Genomic DNA, 7,034 nt, shown 5'->3' with positions numbered 1-7,034 from the left:
AAAGAGCAATTAGGGTAGCCTAAAAAACCCACCATATATTGTTTTTAAATCAACCAGATAGACAGACAGATCACTATCAGTCTTGAAAATGTATTGAAAGATGCTGCTGATACAACCCCAGTGAAAGACAACTTCTGAGAGATGATGAAATCCTCCCCTTGATAAAGGGTCTACACCAGGCGTCGGCAACCTTTCAGAAGTGGTGTACCGAGTCTTCATTTATTCACTCTAATTTAAGGTTTCACATGCCAGTAATACATTTGAACGTTTTTAGAAGGTCTCTTTCTATAAGTCTATAATATATAACTAAACTATTGTTGTATGTAAAGTAAATAAGGTTTTTAAAATGTTTAAGAAGCTTCATTTAAAATTAAATTAAAATGCAGAGCCCCCTGGACTGGTGGCCAGGACCCAGGCAGTGTGAGTGCCACTGAAAATCAGTTCACGTGCCGCCTTCAGCACGCGTGCCATAGGTTGCCTACCCCTGGTCTACACAAAGGCTACAGGCCACTTCTTTTACACTTCACTGGTGAAAATAGGGCATAGGTGGGGAAATGAGTGACACACATGTGTTAGGTAGACCCTCCGCACTGTGGGAAAATTCACCATTTCCAACTCCCTGCTACTCCCATTGATATCAGTGGGTAATAAATGGAGTTGACTGCAGTAGGAACTGGATGGGTTCTGCCCCATTAGCTCACATTTCCCCAGGCAGATATAGGGTCCATCCATCCCAGAGTCAGGGATTGCTTGGCCCTGCTGCCCTTATTTGTACAGGTAGCTCTTCCTGACAGCAGGTGTCCCGTTGTATTTAAAAGAACAGCTCTAGTAAGTAAGAGCTGTTTGTATGACCTGTGTTTCACAGCATCATGCCACAAGATAAGTTTCCATTATCTTGACTTTATTGCAATGTGCAATAGCTACATACAAAATAATTTGATATTTGTTATGAAATTCATAGCCTCACTAGTAGATTTCCTCAGGGCCTCCTTCACCTCTCTGTTTCTCAGGCTGTAGATGAGTGGATTGGCATGGATAGTCAGGACTGTATACAAGAGAGAGAACACTTTGTACAGGTCTCTCAGTGTGTCCGTGTCTGGAAGCAGATAGACAATGATCAGGGTTACATAGAAGATTGTCACCACTCTAAGATCAGAGGAGCAGTTGGAAAAGGCCTTTTGCCTCCCAGCGGTGGAAGGAATTTTGTGGATGGTGATGATGATGCACACATAGGATGCCAGGATTAAGAGAAAGGGAGGCAGTGTTAATATGGAGGAGAACAGGAAGATCACAAAAGCCATCAGGCGGGTGTCACTGCAGGACAGTTTTACTAACAGGGTATAATCACAAAAGAAATGGTCAATTTCATTGGGTCCACAATAAATCATTTGTGATATCCAACATGTCGTGATGGTGCAAGCCACAAACCCATTTACCCAAGACCCAGCTGCCAGGTGGAAGCAGATGCTGCTGTTCATAATAGGGTGACCAGATGTCCCGATTTTATAGGGACAGTCCCGATTTTTGGGTCTTTTTCTTATATAGGCTCCTATTACCCCCCACCCCCATCCCGATTTTTCACATTTGCTGTCTAGTCACCCTAGTTCATAAGGGCTGAATAATACGGATGTTTGCATATCGCTAAATACCGATCATAAGACATTGCTCATAAGAGGCAACATTCCACAGATACCAGAGAATCAAAGAAATACAGTTGTGTGATGCAGTCAATAAATGAAATAGTCCTGTCCCCAGTCAAGAGACCAGCCAGCATCCTGGGCAGGTCTTCAAGCAGGACAAGTTCCCCAGGAAGAAGTACATGGGGGTGTGGAGGTGCTGATCAGCCACCACTAGCACAATGATGGGGATGTTCCCAGCCATGGTCACCAGGGCCGGCTCTAGCTTTTTTGCTGCCCCAAGCAGCAAAAAAAAAGCACCGCCCCCCGAATCTCCCCAACCGAGTGCCGCCGGAACCCCCCCCAAAGCGCCGCTGCCCCGCCGAGCACCGCGCGCCGGAGCCCGCCCCCCCGCCGTGCTGAGCGCCGCCGGACCCCCGAGCCCTGTGCTGCCCCCCTCCACCGAGCGTCGGAGCCCGCCCCCCCCACCGAGCGCCGCACCGCGCCGCTGGAGCACCCACCCCCGCGGACTGCTGTGCCGCACTCCCCCCGCCGCCCCTTACCAGGTGCCGCCCCAAGCATGTGCTTGGGTGCCTGGTGCCTGGAGCCGGCCCTGATGGTCACAATGTAGATCACCAGGAACAGCAGGAAGAGAGGGGTGTGCAATTCCTGGATATTCCTGAATCCCAGTAGGATGAATTCTGTGATGGATGTTTGATTTCTCCAGTCTCCAGTCCATTATAAAGTAAGAGTAAATCCACGGAAGTCTAAAAGGCTCAACATTTGAATAGCTTTGTGTATGGCTAGATTTTCCTCTCACTCACCCCACATGGACAGGTATGGTGGGTCTAGGTCTCCTTTCACTCGCTCCAGTATAAATCAGCAGTAATCCTATTGCAGTCAAGGGGGCTGATTCTTCGGGGGCTCACTTTGGTGTTAATCCAGAGTGACTCTACTGAGGTCAGTGAGCCATATTCTCCTGTCACTCATCCTGTTGTAAATCAGGAGTAACACCACTGAAAGCCATGAGGCTTGGTGCTCCACTCACACAACACACTTTGAATTAGGAATAACTAATGAAATCAATGGGCCCAAATTTATTCTCACTTATGCTGGTGCAAAATCAAGAGAAACTCCAGTAAAGGCACAACAGTTACATGAATATATGAAAAATGTTCACAGAACAAGATGTTAACTCCCCCCTTTACACACCCACACATACACCAAAAAACTAGGGTTACCATACGTCCTCTTTTTCCCGGACATGTCCGGCTTTTCGGCAGTCAAACCCCCGTCCGGGGGGAATTGCCAAAAAGCCGAATATGTCCGGGAAAATGGTGGCTCTGCTCCTCCCCGACTCTTCAGCTCTGTTTAAGAGCCAGGCTGCCCGAGCGCTACCGGCTTCAGGCAGCCCCCATGCCTCCGGACCCTGCGCCGCCAGAGCCCGGGAGGGGAAGTGCCCGGCTGGGGGCGCAGGGTCCGGAGGCATCGGGGCTGCCCAAAGCCCCAGTGCTACCGGCTTCAGGGTTTGCCGGGCAGTCCCCAGACCCTGCGCCCCCGGCTGGGCGCTTCCCCTCCCGGGCTCCAGCTGCGCTGGGGAAGCGCCGGCTGGCGGCGCAGGGTCTGGGGACTGCCCGGCAAACCCTGAACCCGGTAGCACTGGGGCAGCCCTTTCCCCCTGGCTGGGAGTGGAAGGGAGGAGGGGCGGAGTTAGGGTGGGGAAGGGGCGGAGTTGGGGCGGGCTAAGGGTGGGGAAATGGGCGGGGCCAGGGCCCGTGGAGGGTCCTCTTTTTTTATTTATGAGATATGGTAACCCTAAAAAAACCCCACAACTGATATGTGAACTTCAAAGAATTTCTACATTCTGGATTCAAAATGATACATTTCCATTTGTTGACCAAAACTGAATGTTTTGTGTGGATTTGGGTTGGGTTGACATTGTCCTCTGTGTCTCTCAGAGCCGCTGCTGTATCCCATGGGAACTGCATTCCAAGTCCCAAGTGCTTTCATTCTCCATGGGCCTTCCTCTCTGGCCAGACTACGTCTCCCATGGTGCACAGCAGTCTCTCCCTGTGGCTGAGCTGCTGCAGTGTATCATGGGATATGTGTGGAGAGGGAAGTCCATAACTTTACCCTTTGTTCAATGCTCAACAAACATGTGGCCTGGTCCTTCCCTCGCTCATCATCTTTTAGGAAGGGCTGAGCATCAGAGCCGGTTGAAAAAAAACTTCCATCAAAACATTTTTCAGTGAAACATTTTCCCCCACAAGAAATGTTGTCCAAATGTGTCCTTGTTTATCCAGGCAGCTCTAGTTAGCACCTGGCTTGACTGGATCATGTATTCAGTGCTGCTCTTCATTTAGATCACACTTTGCATTTTATGAGAATTTATTGAGGACACTAGCTCCTATTATGGCTTGTGGGAGCAAGTTCTATTCCATGCTCTATCTCTGTTTGTCTGTCTGTTTGCAGTAGTGCTGTAGCCGTGTTGGTCCCAGGATATGAGAGATACAAGATGGGTGAGGCAATATATATATTTTTGGACCAACTTCTGTCAAAGGAAGGGACAAGCTTTCGAGCTTCACAGGGCTCCTCTTCAGGTCTGGGGAAGGAAAGCAGAGAGTCTGAGCTAAATACAAGTTAGGACAGATTTTTAAGCATAATACATGCTGTAGGAGACCACTTAAAATTGAGTGGGCAATTGAGGATTAGCAGGCAGTGGGGTGTGTTACTGAGCCATAAAACTAGTGTTCTGTGGAGTCCATGATTTTCAGAGTTGTGAATATTGATCATTGTAGCAGTGGAGATATGGCTGGCTGTTTTGAATCTGTTATTCTGGAAGGGTCTGGTTCTGCTTTGAGTTGGTGAGTCCTGGTCTGTGGTGAGCATGCATCTGATGATTATCTTGGAGAGGTTGTGGGATTGTTTGAAGGCCATAACAATTGCCCACTTCATTTTAAGTGGTCTCCCAAAAATGTGTTTACCCCTTATGCTTAACAGTCTGTCCCAACTCAGGTCAGGCACCAGAAATGACAGCAGGGAGCCTATCTCTCCTGTGCTCTCATAGACACCCTCCACCCCCCACTAATCCAAGACAGCAATGGAGGAGGACGCCATCTCAGTCAAATGCATAGGGGAGAAGATCATACCATGGATAAGGGAATGCAGTAGACAGGGACATGGAGACTGGGACTGGGGTGGATGGGAATAGAAACTAGGCCTGGGAGTTGGGGCAGAGTTGGGCCTGGAATGTTGGAGGTGGTGAAGAGAGACTGGAACCATTTTGGAAAGAAGACTGGGTCTGAGAGCTGAGGGGAGAGATTGGGGTTGGTAGCTGGGAGGGGAAGACTGGTTAAAAAAAGGAACTGAGATTGGGACCTGATGAAGGGCACGAAACAGGTAGATCAGATTACATGAATGAGGGTGCGCGGGCCTGGGATTGGCTGGACAAAGAGTCTGTGACTGGGAGCCAGTGGGGAACAGGGATAGCGTTCGGTGAGGAGGGAAAACACATCTGATGAGAATCTGGGGTTCAGGGAGAAAACTGGGACTGACTGGGCTAAGAGATTGGGACAAGAAGCCAAGAAGTGGGGACCCTGGAACATGGGAGTCTGGTGGTGGTGGGTGACATCAGAGATGGAGCCCGGAAGGGAGAAGATCTATTAGTAATAGAAATAGCAGTCATATACAAATTAAAGAAATATTCACATATTTTACATACAAATACGTTTATTGTGTACACAAGGATCATTCACCCAGGAATTTATAACAAGGGGCATACACACTGCTCTACATACATTCATGGAGGTGTCACTGACGTGATGAAATGCAGAGGCATGTGATAAATTAATTTAATATGCAGCACTGGCTCCCTCACCTGCAGTCTGTGCCCTCGTCCATCTCCTCTAGAGGGTTTTATATGCAGATGTTGGGATTTGTAAGGGAGTCGAAGAGCAAACAGCATTACCTTAAAGCACCTAGAGGAGCTACAGAGATCAATGAATGCACAGCATGTTAATGTGCTTTAGAACTCGCACCTCCTATACAGCAACACCACCAGCCCGTCCATGTAGACAAGCCCTCAGTGAGCCAACTCGATTTCCTTAGGCTCCTTGGAAAATCCCATGCATAATCTTTATTCACATGCAGAGTCTGGTGACTTCACTGGGACACATGATTGAATAAGGAAGAACCACAGTCCAATCACTTCATATTTTATTTGACCTTAAACATGTTAGCTTGAATATCGGGATTCTGAGAAACCCCTGATGTTACTGACAGCTTTCCTCAGGGCCTCCTTGACCTCTCTGTTTCCCAGGTTGTAGATGACTGGGTTGACCAGGGGCGTCAAGACAATGTAAAAGACAGAGAACACTTTGTTCAGGGCTCTTGGTGCATTGGTATCTGGTAGCATATAGACACATATCAAGGTCTGTAGAGAGGGTTCATCAGGGCTCGTCCATATCTGGGGCGGCAGGGAACCACACTGCCACCCTTAGTCCCTACACTGGCCCCTGGGGAATCAGTCGGACCACAGGAGACCTGGATCAAGCTGTCCGGCAGGGGCTGAGCAAACATAGATAACAGTTAGCAGTTAACAGGCCCAGGCCCTTGGTCAGGGCGGGGCAGTAAAGAGTTCAAGGCTCAGGCCCTCAGGCAGGGGCTGAGCTGCAGTTTATATAGGTACAGCAGAAATGAGTCTAAGGCTTAGATCCTCAGGCAGGGCTGAGCAAACACAGGTAAATAGCACACCTGGGGCTTCAGGATCTGAGCGGCCTGGGAGAGGGGGAGACTGCCACCCACATGTTGGGTGGGAGGGGGGGATGCAGGCCCTCCAACTCCACTGTGTCCCAGCCTGGGGCCCTAGCAGCGGCCAAAGGCCCGCTGCTGGGTCAGTGGGGATCCTGGCCGCAACAGAGTGACATGGGTTCCAGCAGTTTTGTAGCCAGACTCGGGTTGGCTGCCCCTGGGCTATTTCCCAACTCCTTCTCTGGAGGTACTTGGGTCAAGGTGGTGTCCTCAAGGGGTCGATCACCATTGGACCCTCAGGGTAGCTGGCAAGGGGTAGGTTCAGCGACTCTCCCACACGCTGGTCCGCGTCAAGTATCAGCCGGTCATGCCAGTCTCCAGGTCCGCCGCTGGTTGCTGGAGTCTCCCCAGTGAGAGCTGGGCTGGAGGCGTCTGGCCTCTCCAGCGGCTGCCTCTTGAATGAACTCTAGGGTTGGGCTCTTATACTTCCTGTCTGGCACCTGACCCTCTGGGGGGTGGGCTTGGAGTTCTCTGGCTTCGCCCATTCTGGTGTCTGGTGGAGCTCATGCCTCTCCGGGGTGATGGGGAAGCACATCGCCTCCCTACAAGATCCCATAGTAAATTGTAATCACAGTAAGGTGAGAGGAGCAGGTGGAAAAAGCCATTTGT

The 7,034-nt window shown here is 50.0% G+C and overlaps 1 pseudogene; it reads right to left on the bottom strand.

The window, feature by feature from the left end:
• Positions 1 to 920: 920 nt before the first annotated feature.
• On the bottom strand, positions 921 to 6,030 carry LOC128846808 (olfactory receptor 6B1-like; annotated as a pseudogene).
• Positions 6,031 to 7,034: the final 1,004 nt, after the last annotated feature.

Source organism: Malaclemys terrapin, chromosome 12 (genome assembly GCF_027887155.1).
Source record: "Malaclemys terrapin pileata isolate rMalTer1 chromosome 12, rMalTer1.hap1, whole genome shotgun sequence".
In the NCBI taxonomy this organism is placed as follows: domain Eukaryota; kingdom Metazoa; phylum Chordata; order Testudines; family Emydidae; genus Malaclemys; species Malaclemys terrapin.
The sequence above is the reverse complement of the archived record's forward strand: the minus strand, read 5'-3'. Positions and strand labels throughout refer to the sequence as shown.